Source organism: Aquarana catesbeiana, linkage group LG03 (genome assembly GCF_042186555.1).
Source record: "Aquarana catesbeiana isolate 2022-GZ linkage group LG03, ASM4218655v1, whole genome shotgun sequence".
In the NCBI taxonomy this organism is placed as follows: domain Eukaryota; kingdom Metazoa; phylum Chordata; class Amphibia; order Anura; family Ranidae; genus Aquarana; species Aquarana catesbeiana.
This window is the reverse complement of record NC_133326.1, coordinates 2,127,060-2,144,480: the sequence shown is the minus strand read 5'-3', so window position 1 is coordinate 2,144,480 and position 17,421 is coordinate 2,127,060.

The following is a 17,421-nucleotide window of genomic DNA, read 5'->3' as shown; positions in this document are numbered from 1 at the left end:
AAGGTATGACCACAGCCACAGCCAAACGAATCCTGCAGCACACAAGAGCTCTGGCTGAATGGAAACAACAAGATCGTCTGGAGCAGATGTAATGCTGGCTGGCCGGTGTCATCCAGAAATCTCTGCCTTCGGGCAGTGTGCAGGTTACTATCAGCCTCCCCTCCCTCCTGTCTGGTTCTGTACTCGTTTTTTTTAGCTTCCTAACCTGCACACTGATAAGATCTCTGGGAGACGCTGCAGCCAGTATTCTGTGTCCAGTGACGGGTCACACATGGCTATCTGTTAACCATTTCAGCTCAGCTATTTAGCCAGAGCTCTGTGTGTTCTGCACAGTTTGATTTTTTTGGATGCTTCACAGACTCATTAACTGTTTAAAGTTCTCCACTAATCCTGACCAGTTCACTGTAAGACAATTAGAATTTTGGAAATTGGATGTGTTGCTGTCTTCTGGCACTTAGTTGTACTTTAAAAGGAGGATTATTAACTTGATCTTGAAGAGCTGGTTTAAGTAGAGTGACGCAGCCCTACTATATGCTTTTACACAGAGTTCAGCCATACATGCATTCCCTGCCCATCTCCTGTACTATGTCTGCAGTAAGGATGAGCTCCGGTGTGTTCGCACAGCCCATGTGCAGAGCCCGCCAGGAAGTCGGCGCTGCGCTAATCACAGTGAGCGGCTGCAGAGATCGGGAAATGTCTCACTGCCTGTGATTAGCACAGCACAGTGCCAACTTCCTGGCTGGCTCTGCCCGTGGGCTGTGCAAACACGCCGGAGCTCATCCTTATTCTGCAGTCTCTGACCATCTCCTCTAATGTGTCTGCAATCTCAGACCATCTCCTGTATCATGTCTGCAGTCTCTGACCATCTCCTGTACTATGTCTGCAGTCTCTGACCATCTCCTGTATCATGTCTGCAGTCTCTGACCATCTCCTGTATCATGTCTGCAGTCTCTGACCATCTCCTGTATCATGTCTGCAGTCTCTGACCATCTCCTGTACTATGTCTGCAGTCTCTGATCATCTCCTGTATCATGTCTGCAGTCTCTGATCATCTCCTGTATCATCTCTGCAGTCTCTGATCATCTCCTGTATCATGTCTGCAGTCTCTAAACATCTCCTCTAATGTGTCTGCAGTCTCTGATCATCTCCTCTAATGTGTCTGCAGTCTCTGACCATCTCTTGTATCATGTTCACAATCTCTGACCATCTCTTGTATCATGTTCACAATCTCTGACCATCTCTTGTATCATGTTCACAATCTCTGACCATCTATTGTAGTGTGTCTTACACACATACAAAAATGACATTTAAATCCTGCAAGGCTATTTAAAACACCTGAACATATTCAAAAAATATGGGGATTTGGTCACACTATATGGCAGCCCACTTACTGCGTCAAAGTACCCCTTAATTAGTGGGTCCTACACTAGTAAAAGAATGAAAGATCCTGCGTCTCAACCATGGAAGATACACTCCTCTTTTATGGGAGAACTGAAGGGACTCCTCCTATGAACTGGTGGACACTAATAAGAGGTAATGGGGGGGGGGGTGGAGTTCTCCCATAAAGTGGAGTGTATCTCCAATGGTTGAGACGCAGGATCTTTCATTCTTTTATTAGTGTAGGACCCACTAATAATGGGGTACTTTGACGCAGTAAGTGGGCTGCCATATAGTGTGACCAAATCCCCATTTTTTTTTAATATGTTCAGGTGTTTTTAAATATCCTTGCAGGATTTAAATGTCATTTTTGTATGTGTGCGCTGTAATATTTTTACTGTTTGTTGGTCTTATCAGCACCATCTTGAATGTAAACGCATTGTAGGGTGAGCCCCCCAAGTATGATTTTGTTTTTTTACACATACAGAACTCGCATCGTGTGTGTGTAGATAGATAGATAGATAGATAGATAGATAGATAGATAGATAGATAGATAGATAGATAGATAGATAGATAGATAGATAGATAGATAGATAGATAGATAGATAGATCTCTATCATTTTATGCAATAAATGGGCATGTAGCCATTTACTTTCCGGAAAGAGGGAGAGGAAAGGGGGCAAGAAAGGAAATGAGAGAGGGAAAAAAGAGAGAATGCATGGAAAAGAGGGGAAGAGACATAATAAGAGAGAGAACAAGAAAGATGGATAGAGGGAGAGATGGGGAAAAAAAACAAGAAATTATGATAGAGAGAAATAAAGGGGAAAGAAAGGAGAACAAAGAGGAGTGGTACATCCTAAAATGTACCATAAGGGGTTTAATACAGTATGAGTGGAAGAGACTCGGGGAGCGCTAAATGTCCGCCGGTTAGGGGTGCAATTTACTTGCTTTACTTGGGTGCTGACAACCCACGCTACGTCCCTGGGGCTGGTATGAAATTATTTCCAGGGCTGGTTTTTATTTCCAGTCCGGCCCTGTGTACGGGGCATTACTGTTGTGGAAAGTAACAACCAAGTCTAGGGGCTGAACCAAAAAAAAATCTCATAAGGGGATAGGGAGTTTTCTCCCTTAGGTGTGTATCTGATGCTGAATAAGGCAATGGGCAGGCTGTCCAGCCAGTGCACACCAGTCTCTTGGGCTATTTTTTTAACATTATTTCGGTGAGGAGTTTCTTAGCAGTGGTCCTGGAGGCATATTCGGATCTGCCACTTCTTGGCATTTGGATGTGATCAATTTGTATCCTCTGGAAGGGGTATAGGGCTTTTGCCAGGTGCTTTTGCGGTGTCTTTTCTGTGCGTCCTGGGTTACATTTGGCGCAGATCTGCAGAAGTTGTTGGTCAGTGGAGTAATTCCTGGTGCTACATAGTACTTGTTGATAAGAGAGTTCATAAGAGTCTTTGACAAGTGGGCAGCTCCATGTGCCCATTGCACCACAGCTGGGTACTCCTGCATAGGCAAGGCTTCTTGTTGCACTTGAATAGTCCATCTCTGAGAGTTGCTCCTCTCCGCTTCCAGCTTTCCTTCTCCTTCGGACTTGCTGCTTCCTGTAGTTCTTTCAGATAATCTCTGCCCACTGGGAAAGTCTGTAAGGCAAGCACAGGGTGGTCTTCTTCTACCACCCTGCTTTCCACTTCCCGTGGCCTGTTAGTTGCTTGTTTGGCAGCTGAATTGGCTAGATGATTGCCTCGGGCTTCCTTCGAGTTCAGTTTGCCGTGTGCTTTTACTTTCAGAATAGCCACTTGGGGTGGGAGAAGCAGGGCGTCCATCAGATCTTTGATAGCTGAGCTGTGTTTCCCAGGTGTTCCTGCAACCATCAGGAATCCTCTGGCCTTCCAGATTACACCAAAATCATGGGCAACGCCGAAAGCATATTTTGAGTCTGTAAGGATGTTGGCTCTTTTTCCCTCTGCCAGTTTACATGCTGTAGTGAGTGCTTGCAGCTCTGCCTCCTGTCCAGACATCACTGGTGGTAAGGCTTCAGACTGTAGAACCGTGCTTTCAGTGGTGACCACATATCCTGTGTGGTATTTGCCTAGTTCATCAGCAAATTGGGAGCCATCAACAAAAATTGTTAGGTCTGGATTCTGCAGGGGTATTTCACTTGTGGTGGGGAGATGCGTGGTCTCCAGCCGCATTAGTTTGAGGCAGTCATGGGGTGACAAGTCAGGACTTGGCTCCTCCTCCATTTCCCCCCACGGGAAGTGGAAGGAGGGTGGAAGGGTTCAGTGTTTGACAATGTTAGAGAGTAATGTTGTCCGGTAGAAGGAGGGAGCATTGGAGTCTCAAGTGTCTGGGAGTGGACAGATGTTTCGGCTGGATCTGGTTGAGTATGGCAGCATATGTCATGGGGAGCAAGCAGAATGAGGAAGTGTCTAAAGACCAAGTCCGAAGTTTTGTCAAGCAAGGCTTGTGCGGCAAAGACAGCTCCCAGACATGATGGACCTCCTCTTGCTATGGCATCCAGCCGACAGGAATAATATCCTATGGGGTGTAGGCGGTTGCTGTGTGATTGGGTGAGTACACCTGCAGCATGTCCCAGACGTTAGGATACAATGAGATGGAACGTTTTCTCATAGTCTAGGAGCCCTAGCGCCGGGGCAGAGGAGATGGCGTGCTTGAGGGCCTCAAAGTTGGATATTGCTTTGGGAGACATCTGGAAGAGGTCTTGTGACAGACCTAGCCGGGACAGAGGCTTTTGGAGGGGACTGAATGCCAGCCTCCTGCCGACCAATTATGGGCCCTGGCATTTGGGGGAACGGTGCTCGTTGTGAGCTGTATGCCTGGGGACACTGGAAGTAATGTTACTTTGGATTCCAGGCCATGTCCCCCCAAAACACAAAACTCTGGGAACCCCGTATGTGCCATATTATAGATAGTGACTGCTTCACAATGTTGTGTGTATATATTGTGTGTTGTCTCATGCTGTTCTGTGCTATTTGCTGTGCTAGTTTGGGATTTGGGGCTGTATTCCAATGTTCTATTGTGTCTGTCTGCCTTGGATCACAGGATGTGTATCTATATGGAGGGAGGGGGGATTCCTCCAGCAGCCCATGCTGATAAGACTGTGTACTGTTGAGAAGTTTGAACACACCTGACCTGTGTGTCTATTGTCAGTGGACAGTTTAACCCGATCTCTTTTCCAAGGGTGGGGGGAAAGAGTCTCTGAGTTATTTTATCTGTTGTGTCCATGTGTGAAAATAAATGAGTTGATTCCTGCTTGAACCTCAAGACAGAGCATCTTGTCTCGTACTTGGGGGGAGAATTATGCCTTGTTTCCACTGAGTGGATCGGTTTGGGTCGGTACAGTTTGAATGGCCTAGAATGGTCCGGTCTATTCTGGTGAGCGTTTCCACTGCAAGTGGGACCACAAAGGGCCATACAGCTTTTAGAAAAAATGCCTCAGCATAGCACAGCAGAGGGTTTTCTGTCAGCCAATCAGTGGAATGTATCGTAGGTCCGCCCTAACCGAACCGTTCCATTTTTTATGGCCCCACATCTGAAGCAGGACCCTGAATGGAGCGGTACGGTTTGGTTGTATGGGCCGCTTTCATAATGGAAACACCCAAAATAGCGTACCGTACCAAACCGAACCGATCCGCTCAGTGGAAACGAGGCATTATTTGTATGGGTTCCTGGTTCGGCTGACGGAAGTGTTCGGTAGCTGCCTTTGTGTTTGGGTATGGAATGTCCGAAACGACGGTGTTGTTGGCAAAAATATGAATGCAATCTATACACTGGGGGGAGAACCTCTGGGGGAATCTAGGATGGAAAAGGACCTGGGGGTCCTAGTAGATGATAGGCTCAGCAATGGCATGCAATGCCAAGCTGCTGCTAATAAAGCAAACAGAATATTGGCATGCATTAAAAGGGGGATCAACAGAGATAAAACGATAATTCTCCCGCTCTACAAGACGCTGGTCCGGCTGCACCTGGAGTATGCTGTCCAGTTCTGGGCACCAGTCCTCGGGAGGGATGTACTGGAAATGGAGCGAGTACAAAGAAGGGCAACAAAGCTAATAAAGGGTCTGAAGGATCTTAGTTATGAGGAAAGGTTGCGAGCACTGAACTTCTCTCTGGAGAAGAGACGCTTGAGAGGGGATATGATTTCAATTTACAAATACCGGACTGGTGACCCCACAATAGAGATAAACCGTTTTTCGCAGAAGAGAGTTTAATAAGACTCGTGGCCACTCATTACAATTAGAAGAAAAGAGGTTTAACCTTAAACTACGTAGAGGGTTCTTTACTGTAAGAGCGGCAAGGATGTGGAATCCCCTTCCACAGGGGAGCATTGATAGCTTCAAGAAACTATTAGATAATCACCTGAATGACCGAAACATACAGGGATATACAATGTAATACTGACACATAATCACACACATAGGTTGGACTTGATGGACTTGTGTCTTTTTTCAACCTCACCTACTATGTAACTATATATGTAACTATGTTACAGGTCTGATTTCAGAGCATCATACAAAGGTTGCACCAGTAGGGAGGCTTCTGGAATCCATGCTCTGCAGTAGGAAATTAGTCCAAGGAAGGCATGAAGGGGCTTCTGGCCTTGTGGCAGTGGGATGTCAGAGATTGCTTTCACCCTGTCTTCAGTGAGATGTCTTGTCCCATGGGACAAGCAATGGCCGCAAAAAATGACAGATGTTAAGCAATATTGAAGTTTCAGCTTGGAGGCCTTGCACCCTTGATGTGCCAGGTAGCACAGTAGACTTTCTGAGGTGGTTTCAGCAGTAGGTAAATCATCTGCACAGAGTAGGAGGTTGTCTACATACTGGAGGAGAACTACTTCCGGGTGCTCTTTCTGCCAGGTATCCAGTATGGTAGCCATGGCCTTTGCAAACTGGCTCAGGGAATTTTGCGCCCCTTGTGGCATAACTGTCCAGGTATGTTGCTGTTTTATGTGGGTGAATGCAAAAGGTACCAGCAGGAGGGGTGAAGGTGGACACTGAAGAAAGCATTTGCAAGGTCCACCACTGTGAAGTATGTCGCTGTCAGAGGCACCCCTGCAAGTAGAGTGTGAGGGTTAGGCGCAATTGGTGTGTCTAAGACTGTAGATTCATTAACTGCTCGGAGGTCCTGGATCATTCTGTACTTGTCTGGTTCTCTTTTAGGGATTCTCTTCTTCACAGGGAACAGAGGTGTGTTGCATGGAGATGTACAGGTTATCAGGGCTCTATTTAACATGAGGGCCTTAACATGCTTTGAAATAGCTGCAGATTGGGCTAACTTTAGAGGGTATTGTGTTTTCCGGGGCAAGGGAGCTCCAAGTTTCAACTGCACCATGACTTGTGGCACCTTTAAATGACCTACATCCTCAGCTCCTGTGGACCATAGACAATCTGGAATTCTGTCCGTCTCATCCGGTGGAATTGCAGTAGTAGGTGATTCTATTATGGACATTAGCAAAGGGATGGAACACAGTGCAGAAGTGACTTAATGCCCAGTGAAGACAGTAACAGATCCATATTCAGAGAAGACAATGGAAGCTTGAGTCTAGACAGTACATCTGCTCCCAAGAGATTGAGTGGACAGGTGGAAGAGACAACTAATCGAGCCAGAAGGTCTGGGTACCTTCCAATTTGTAGGGGCGGGTCAACGGGTTAGATATGTCATATGTCAATAGGTAGGAATGGTCAGGCAGGTCTTCAGTTCTGAGTACGCTTCTGGCAGAACCTGTGTCTATTAAAAATGGATTTGGGTGTCCTTTGCTAGTGGGCCTTCTGGGTTCCTTGAAGAGACTGCCATGAAAGGGAATGGTGATGACACAGGCTTGCCCAATTCCTAGCGTAGGAGGTCCAGGTGCCCTTGGCAGGTCCGGGGCTTTGGTACTGTGGCTGCTGTTGTTGTTGGGGGTATTGACCTTCTCCGTTTTCGGTCTGGGCCGGGGGGTATAAACTTTGGGTACTTGGGGTTGCCCTCCATGGTGGGTGGAACCGTCTAGGACATCTGGGCGCCCTGCACTCTCTTTTGAAATATCATGGTTTCCCACAGTTGAAGCAAGTGGGTGGTGGCCTTGGTGCTTGCAGGTTGGCCCCTGCCGTCATGAGTGGTGTGGTTTTCTTGGTGGCTTGTGAGGAGGATTCCAAACTCTTTGCTACCAAGAGGAGGGTGTCTAGGGGTAACACACGATACTCCGGCCGGGCCATGATGAGGCCTTTTCGGATTGACTCCTTGAGGGCTGTCACGACAGCTGAAGACAGCATCTGGCTGTGTACCTTGTTATGGGTGTTGAATCCCAAATCTGAAAAAAAACTTGTATTAGCTGAGTATAAAACTTCTCCACTGACTGTTTTGTCTTGGATGACCTCCTGGATACTAGTGGCTTGGTCGGCCAGCCTTTCCCTTGTCCATTCACACAACTGTTCACAGAACTCCACACCTGAAGTAAAGGTATTGTCATTGACAATCCTTGCATCCTGGAAACACTTCTCCATGATTGGCCAGTAAGCGTCTCCTGCCTTTATCTCACACAAGCTAACTATGTCCCTCCATGCTGCTGAGTAGGTTTTTTTTTGGATCTGGGCCAACCTTCGGTAGAAAGGCATGGGTTGTTTTTCTGGGTCTGGTAGGGTGGTTACTAGGGTGGATGCCTGGGACGGGGTGAAAGTGACATACCAATCAGTGCCACAGGAGGAGAGAGATGCTCAGGAGCGGATTTCACAGAATCACTGCACTGTCACGCTACCCGTGATGCGCAAACCAACACCCCTCCCCCTAACGACTGACACATATAGCCAGCTTTCAGCAACAAGGTGAAAGTGACATACATCACCGGTGCATCAGCTACTGGCCTAGGAACCACCGTTGATGCCCATGGCATTGGGTGGGCCGATGGTTCGTTGTTCCAGGTAATCAACTCCCCCTCATAAAGGGGCGGAAAGGAGTCTGATTGGGATGCCAGAGGGTTCAGATATGAATGCATACTCCCATCTGGTCTTGCTGCTGCGTCAGCGAGCACCGGGACTCCCCCAGCTGGGGTGGTGGCGTTGGTTCCCATTACAGCAGGCATGATGGGGGTTTGAGGAAGGGGAGGTATGCAGTAAGTACCGTCTGCCCTTATGACTGGATAGATGGGGGTTATAGGGCCTGTAGGCCTTCTGGTGCTCTGACTAGGTGTACCAAGATGGCAGCCAGAAGAAGTCATAGGGAGTCTTCCGGCATCTTTACTGGGTGTACTAAGATGGCCGCCGGAAGAGGTCATAGGGAGTCTTCCACCATCTTGACTGTGTGTACTAAGATAGCCGCCGGAAGGAGTGTGCTGGGCTGTGGGCGGAAGCACGAGCAGCAACAGGGCGTGTGATGGCAGGCGGGGCTCAGTGGAGTGACATAGCACACATAACGGTTCATTCTTGTCAATGTCAGTTTTCCCTGCTTCACCTCCTGTTCTAACCTTTGTTTTTTGTGGATGTCTTTTTCCACAATTTACCATCAATAAAATGTTATCCAGCAGAACGCCTCTCTTTCCTTTCATTATTCTCCTCCATTCCTTCGGCTGTAGCCGGGCTCCACTCGCAGAAATCCCACATACTTCTGACACAAACATATACCGGGCAGCAGATAACCAGATACTCTATGTGACAGGCTAAAAAACTAGGCTCCGGGCAAGATATTACCTGTCTTTTGGTGACCGCTGGCAGCTGTCCAAGACACAGAAATAGACCAACGTCGGAGACAGGAAATGTACTGGCAAGATATCAAAAAATTTGTATCTTACCGTACTTCGGAGGTGATCAGTCTCCACCTCGTCTGTGCTGGTCTACCTCTGCACCTTCTCTGTTGGCTGTCCGTTGGCTCACAGCCCGGAGCCCCACGTTGGGCGCCAGTTGTTTTGGAACAGACCAATCGTCTGATGGGTATCTGCCCCCATCCTGATTAACCCTTAGTGCATGCACGAGAAAAGATCACACTGAGACTGTGTTCAGATTGATGATACTCTCTTTATTGGTTCCGGATTCATGGGGGTTTTATAGGTGAGCTACTAAGGCGGTGAGCCTATGTATCATTAGCACAATGTTATCTAGGTATTAGTAGTTTCTGGTTGTGTCCATGTAAGGTGAACTTCCTCCAGGATCTGGGCATCACCAAGTCGGGCTTATTCCTGGGTGGAGGCGCCATCTTAGTTTTACATTCCTTTGACACGATGGGAGGGGGTGCTACTAGCAGCCATTTTGAGCAGGAATATAAAAGCAGTTTATATACAGGAAAAACTATAGACTTTATAGTATAAAAAGATGCATAGAAAATGGGCATTTTACCTGATGCATCACAAGTATTCGTTATGGAGTGTTGGGAAAATGCGGTCACCGCGCCTCGTCTCCGCCTGCTTGACCTTTCTTCAGAGCTGCAGTTAGAAATCACGGGGCCCCATGCAGCCTACCTGACAGGGCCCCCCCAGCCATAATCAGCCAAGGTCACAGATTTATCAATCCTTCTCTCTGTAGCTTCAGCTGCACAGATGAATGAATAGGATGTGCTCTAAAGCTTCCTGCTCATTCAAAAACTGAAGCATAGTAAACACAGCTTGCTATGTTTCATCGATGAATGGGCACAGGAGTGTTTGGTACCGATCGCTCACTGTGTTCATTCAGAAAAGGAAGGGACCATTAAATTACATATTTACTGGCCCCTTCCCCAGCTCTCTATCCTGAAACATGCCCTGTGTGCACACAGCAGCTGTCTGCGGGAGAGGAGGGAAGCCAGAAGCACTGCGGGGGGAAGGGGACACAGGGAGTCCGGACAGCAGATGGAAGGGGCAAATGTGCTAGGATCTCCCTGCAGTACAGCTCGAGGGAGAAAGAGGAGGAGAAGCTGTCAACGCTGCATGAGGAGGCAGGAGAGGATCAGTGTCTGTAATAAGACAGGACAGCCGGCCCTCTTTTCAGCAGGTGCCTGGGCCCCCCTTTTGAACTGATGGTGCCTGGGCCCCCCTCTTGAACTAATGGTGCCTCGGTCCCTTTTTTGAACTGATGGGGCTTGGGCCCCCCTTTTGAACTGATGGTGCCACGGCCCCCCTCTTGCACTGATGGTGCCTCGGCCCCCCTTTTGAACTGATGGTGCCTGGGCCCCACTTTTGAACTGATGGTGCCCGGGCCCCCCTTTTGAACTGATGGTGCCTGGGCCCCCCTTTTGAAATGATGGTGCCTGGGCCCCCCTCTTGAACTGATGGTGCCTCGGCCCCCTTTTCGAACTGATGGGGCTCGGGCCCCCCCTTTTGGACTGATGGTGCCTCGGCCCCCCTCTTGAACTGATGGTGCCTCGGCCCCCCTTTTGAACTGATGGTGCCTGGGCCCCACTTTTGAACTGATGGTGCCTGGGCCCCACTCTTGAACTGATGGTGCCTGGGCCCCCCTCTTGAACTGATGGGGCTCGGGCCCCCCTTTTGAACTGATGGGGCTCGGGCCCAGTACAGGAGGGCTGGCTGTATTGCCTTATCAGCAGCCCTGACCTTTATCATCTGGGAATCTAAAGTGTTATTAGCTGGAATGATCGCCTTTCATTTTTATCTTGTATATAATGAGCGCACATTGAAATCTCACAGCGATCCCCACTTTGAAGCTCCCCGTAATAAACACGATCGTCTTCGATTGCCCTTGAAAATATGAAATTAATGACTCCTGTTTACAAGCGCAGCAGCAGCTGCCCCGCCAGACAGCTGATCTTCATTTAATTATCACATTTAAGAAAATCCATTTTTCCCTTCTGTTTAATGTTTTAATAATTACCCCGAATTAGCATAGCCTGCCTGCGAGGCGCCGCGGTCAGAGCGACACATCGCAATCGTACCTTCCGCTCCGGTCCAGAGGAGGAAAACGCTGGACATCCAGTCATTGGGACAGATCACTTCCCTCCCGTGTTGTACATGAAAAGATCACAACGTTCCCCGGAATATTATTATCTCCCGGAATAATTGTCACAATGTATTCCCTTCATCTCACCTTCATAGAACTCTCTGCTGCTGAGATTTATCACAGAACTAGCTGAGAGCTGAACTATAACAGGCACACTGGATTCCTCATGAGGCCTTTCCTCCTAACAGTGGCGACTGGTGCTCCATTTTTGGGGGAGGGGCGGCAAACAAACCACACGCCACCCCCTTCCCACCGGTAGGTCGGTCAGTTGGACGGGATGGGCGAGCGGTTCGGGCCGAGCATTAGTTCAGCCCATACATCGCCTGTTCGGCCTGAATTTTCGATGCGCTCAGTGGGATGTTCGCCTGTCAATCGCACAGTGAAAAGGGTTGTTAAGGAGCATGTCAGGAAGCCGGCCGCTGCGTCCTTAACAACGGAGTCATCAGCTGTCAGCGGGATTCTCCCATAGACAGCTGAATGAAAAAAAAAATTATAGAAATGGCCAGCAATAGAATTAGTTTTTTTTTTTAATGGTGTGTGGTCCCCTAAACTCCATACTGGACCCTTATCCGAGCAATGCACCTGGCTGGCCGGAAAGGGGAGAGGCGAACAAGTGCCCCCCCCCCGAACCATACCAGGCCACATGCCCTCAACATAGGGGGGGTGCTTTGCATGTTGATGGGTGCAAGGGCCTCTTCCACACAACCCTGGGCTGTGGTTGTGGGGGTCTGTGGGTGGGGGCTTATTGGAATCTGGAAGCCTCCTTTAACCACCGACTGCCTGCTCCGCCATCTGACAGGTCTTACATAGGTAAGGAGTGGAGCTGCCTGGTGGCACTGCCCCCTTGTGACACCCCCCCCCCACATGTTGAGGGCATGTGGCCTGATATGGTTTGGGGGAGGGGGGGGTGTTCGCTCATTTTCAAGCTGCTCATCCAGGAATACACACCAATCCACCTGCTGCGCTGTGGAATCTATCATTGATTTTATTTTCCCCGGTTTTCTTTTTTTATTGTATTGGGGATCATCAAGTGAGTATCCAAATGGCTATGAATACATTACAAATCTATACTTCAGCATTATCTGTTTTATTTGCATTGTGTCTTATAATGGGATTATTATGTGATTATGTTTACATTTCAGAAAGAGAATAAAAGTCACCCAAATATAAATCCCCCTGATGAAGGATTCCGAAACATGTTGGGCTATGTGCAAGAAACCCGTACTGACTGAGCGCAGCTCATCTCTGGCAGCCCAGGGAATACATAATTTCTGTTGGGTTTGACATAATGTTTGATGTACCATTATTTCCCCATATATGTACTGTGTGTTTTATATTACCTCACCTAATAGGCCATGTTTATATTTTGTATGCGTTGTATATAATAAAAGTGCCATTATATTGCCTCTTACTATAACTACTACCTCTATGACTATTTCTGCCTATAAAGTCCAAGGGGGCGCCTCTATCTTGCATGTGTTGTGTACTTTCATGTATATTTAGGATGTTGGCAGCTTAAACACCACCAGATCCCAATCTTTCTTTCTCTACAGTTCCCGTATATCCTAATTCTGCATTATATGTTGATTTTCTTCCGGAGATACTTTGTTTCATCTTCTCTTTTATGGCAATAAGCAGTTTTCACTTTCTAGAAATTTTTATGGAAATGTTTTAAAGGATGCGGCTTGTGAGCGCTGTCAGGTACGCAGATAGAAGCACGAGGTCGATGACCTGCAAGTCGCATATCAAATCGAGAAGTCACAGCAAATGACAGAACATTAAGTGGAAAAGTACAATCATCATATATTGCAACAGAGAAACATTGTATGTAGCAAGAGAGGAAATCCACAAGCCTATAGCAGGGAAACAAGGTAGATATTTGCCAGCACACCAAGGATCGGCACAATGTGGCGTCCAAATGGGTAGTTTAATACAGGATCACAGCACAAGAAAGGTGCAAGGTTTCGGAGTCACGCAGGACCCCTTCGTCAGGCACCCCTTCGTTCACATGCTTGACAAAGGGGTCCTGCATGACTCCGTAAAACTGAATCTTTCTTGTGCTGTGATCCTGCAATAAGCTACCCGTTTGGACGCCACGTTGTGCCGATCCTTGGTGTGCTGGCAAATATCTACGTTGTGACTTGAACCCGTATCCAGCTGGTTGTTGCTGCAGCACCCAAACCTTGAGAGCTCATACCAGGAACATGTCCGGTGGGAATATGGAGTATGACTTATAAAAGGAACGTGTGCGGTGGGAATATGGAGTATGACTTATAAAAGGAACGTGTGCGGTGGGAATATGGAGTATGACTTATAAAAGGAACGTGTGCGGTGGGAATATGGAGTATGACTTATAAAAGGAACGTGTGCGGTGGGAATATGGAGTATGACTTATAAAAGGAACCTGTGCGGTGGGAATATGGAGTATGACTTATAAAAGGAATGTGTGCGGTGGGAATATGGAGTATGACTTATAAAAGGAACGTGTGCGGTGGGAATATGGAGTATGACTTATAAAAGGAACGTGTGCGGTGGGAATATGGAGTATGACTTATAAAAGGAACGTGTGCGGTGGGAATATGGAGTATGACTTATAAAAGGAACGTGTGCGGTGGGAATATGGAGTATGACTTATAAAAGGAACGTGTGCGGTGGGAATATGAAGTATGACTTATAAAAGGAACGTGTGCGGTGGGAATATGAAGTATGACTTATAAAAGGAACGTGTGCGGTGGGAATATGGAGTATGACTTATAAAAGGAACGTGTGCGGTGGGAATATGGAGTATGACTTATAAAAGGAACGTGTCCGGTGGGAATATGGAGTATGACTTATAAAAGGAACGTGTGCGGTGGGAATATGGAGTATGACTTATAAAAGGAACGTGTGCGGTGGGAATATGGAGTATGACTTATAAAAGGAACGTGTGCGGTGGGAATATGAAGTATGACTTATAAAAGGAACGTGTGCGGTGGGAATATGGAGTATGACTTATAAAAGGAACGTGTGCGGTGGGAATATGAAGTATGACTTATAAAAGGAACGTGTGCGGTGGGAATATGAAGTATGACTTATAAAAGGAACGTGTGCGGTGGGAATATGAAGTATGACTTATAAAAGGAACGTGTGCGGTGGGAATATGAAGTATGACTTATAAAAGGAACGTGTGCGGTGGGAATATGAAGTATGACTTATACCAGGGAAACAAGCGCTGGTGGAGGAGATGTCAGTGTATAATATTCACTATACAAAAACAAACAGGGAAGAAGAAAGTCCTCCCTACAGGAGAGCCCTAGGGCAGGGGCCTTCAAACTACGGCCCTCCAGCTGTAGCGGAACTACACGTCCCATGAGGCATTGTAATCTTCTGACATTCACAGACATGACTGGGCATGATGGGAATTGTAGTTCCTGAACTACTGGAGGGCCAAAGACTCCTGGCCTAGGGAAGTAAAAGAAGAAAAGAGGACAGGGGAAGGAAAAGAGAGAAGTGGAATAGGACATCCAGAGTGGCCAAACCGGAACCCCCCGGGGTCTCAGTGCTTATAGCAATGTGTAGCTGGCTGTTGATATAGAAGGGTGACAATAGTAAGAAGAGCCGGCAAGACTGTAATCCTTGAAGTGTATTTTATTGGTACATCTGAGTGACAATAAAACAATTATACTGGCGCGTTTCGTCAACAGTCAGCTGAGGCTATTGCTGAAATGCGTCAGGGTTATTGTTTTATTGTCATTCTGATGTACCAATAAATGACACTTGAAGGATTACAGTCTTGCTGGCTCTTCTTACTATTATTGCATTGGAGTGTGTTGGGATACATGGAGCCTCGGCGCCTGTGAGTGGACCTGGTGTGTGGATTGAGTTGTCCCTGCAGGGAGCGCCGTTACCTTTTTTCTTTTCCATGATATAGAAGGGTGGGCGGAATGGATCCAGGGGGTCCGTAGAAATGTCCTGTGTGGAGAGCTTCTCATTAATGAAGAAGTCTAGGCGGCGGTGAACTTCTGTGAAGGGAATGAATTGTTGTTTCCGAGCTTTTGCTATTGTTTGTTTTGCCGCCAATAGTACATAGGTGGCCAGTTTGAACTGATGTTTGGCGTACTCGGCGTAACATGATATTTTATATTTTACAAAACAAATCGGGTTATATTTATATTATGTGTTTTTTTGTTTTGTGGGGGTTTTTTAATTGTATTTTTTCCCAAAAAATTGCCTTTGAAAAACCGGTGCGCAAATACAGTGTGACATAAAACATTGCGGTGATGTGTTAAGCACTGTATTCAGGTGGGACTGGCCTTACTGTCACACTATATATATGAAAGGAAAGTTTTATATACTGAAGTTTATTTGGAGTATTTTTGTTTGTTTGGATTTTTTTAGCACATTACATCTGATTCTGTACCTGTATATAGTGACATGTCAGCAATGTATTTTTGCAGAATAAATACAGTAAAATAACCGAGAGGTTCCATATACAGTGTATAAGGAAACTGTAACCCTATAAGGTGGACTGTCTGACTTTCGCACAGCTGCGGATTCTGCTGGAGATCAATGTATCTCACTGACTGGTTTACCTCGGATTGCTCTTTACCGCGTGGGCCGCACATTATTCCGGTTACCATAACAAAGACATGAACAGGTATTTCATTCCACATGAACTGAGACATATCTCTCCGACATGCGTTCTTACTTCATATTGACAAATCCACTTCCATGAAAAGAGCGAACGTCTTAATTCCGCATTCCCCCATCCGCCGTATACTGCGAGCTAAAGTCATAAATTGTGTGATATGCGGCTAATACGCCTTTCATACAGAGACTGTAATCTGCCACACGTCCTGTAATAGGTAATCCACTTTTTGTTTTGTGTAAAGTATCAGGAAGATTAGAATTGCGCAAATAATGAAAAGAAAATCGTTCGTTTTTGACAAGAACAAAATCACTCAAACACTTTAGGGGGTTTTTTTTGCTTTCTCAAAGGAAGAAAATTACTCTAAACTGTTTATTTTCAGCTTTGTCTGGAAGACGTAATTACTGAGAAATCTCCAATTTACATTTCCGGACATTATCACAATTCTTCTGTTTTCTACAAAAGAATATAAAGTAACAAAAACCCCGAAACATAGACCATACCGATATCTTATCAATACCTATATGTACCGATACCTTATCAATACCTATATGTACCGATACCTTATCAATACCCATATGTACCGATACCTTATCAATACCCATATGTACCGATACCTTATCAATACCTATATGTACCGATACCTTATCAATACCCATATGTACCGATACCTTATCAATACCTATATGTACCGATACCTTATCAATACCTATATGTACCTATACCGTATCAATACCTATATGTACACCTATACCTATACAGTGTCAATACCTATATGTACCAATACCTTATTAATACCTATATGTACACCTATACCTATACAGTATCAATACCTATATGTACCTATACAGTATCAATACCTGTATGTACCTATACAGTATCAATACCTATACAGTATCAATACCTATATGTACCTATACAGTATCAATACCTATATGTACCTATACAGTATCAATACCTATATGTACACCTATACCTATACAGTATCAATACCTATATGTACACCTATACCTATACAGTGTCAATACCTATATGTACCTATACATTATCAATACCTATATGTACCTATACAGTATCAATACCTATAAAGTATCAATACCTATATGTACCTATACAGTATCAATACCTATATGTACCTATACAATAGCAATACCTATATGTACCTATACAGTATAAATACCTATATGTACCTATACCGTATCAATACCTATATGTACCTATACAGTATCAATACCTATATGTACCTATACCTATATGTACCTATACAGTATCAATGCCTATACTTATACAGTATCAATACCTATATGTACCTATACCTATTCAGTATCTATACCTACACCTATTCCTATACTTATACCTGTACCCGCCTTCCAACAACAGTACCTATACCTATACTTATACTTAAACCTTCACCTATACTTGTACCTATACAGGACCTATGCCTATAGTTATACCTGTACCTATACCATGTATACTATGGATACTATTATTACT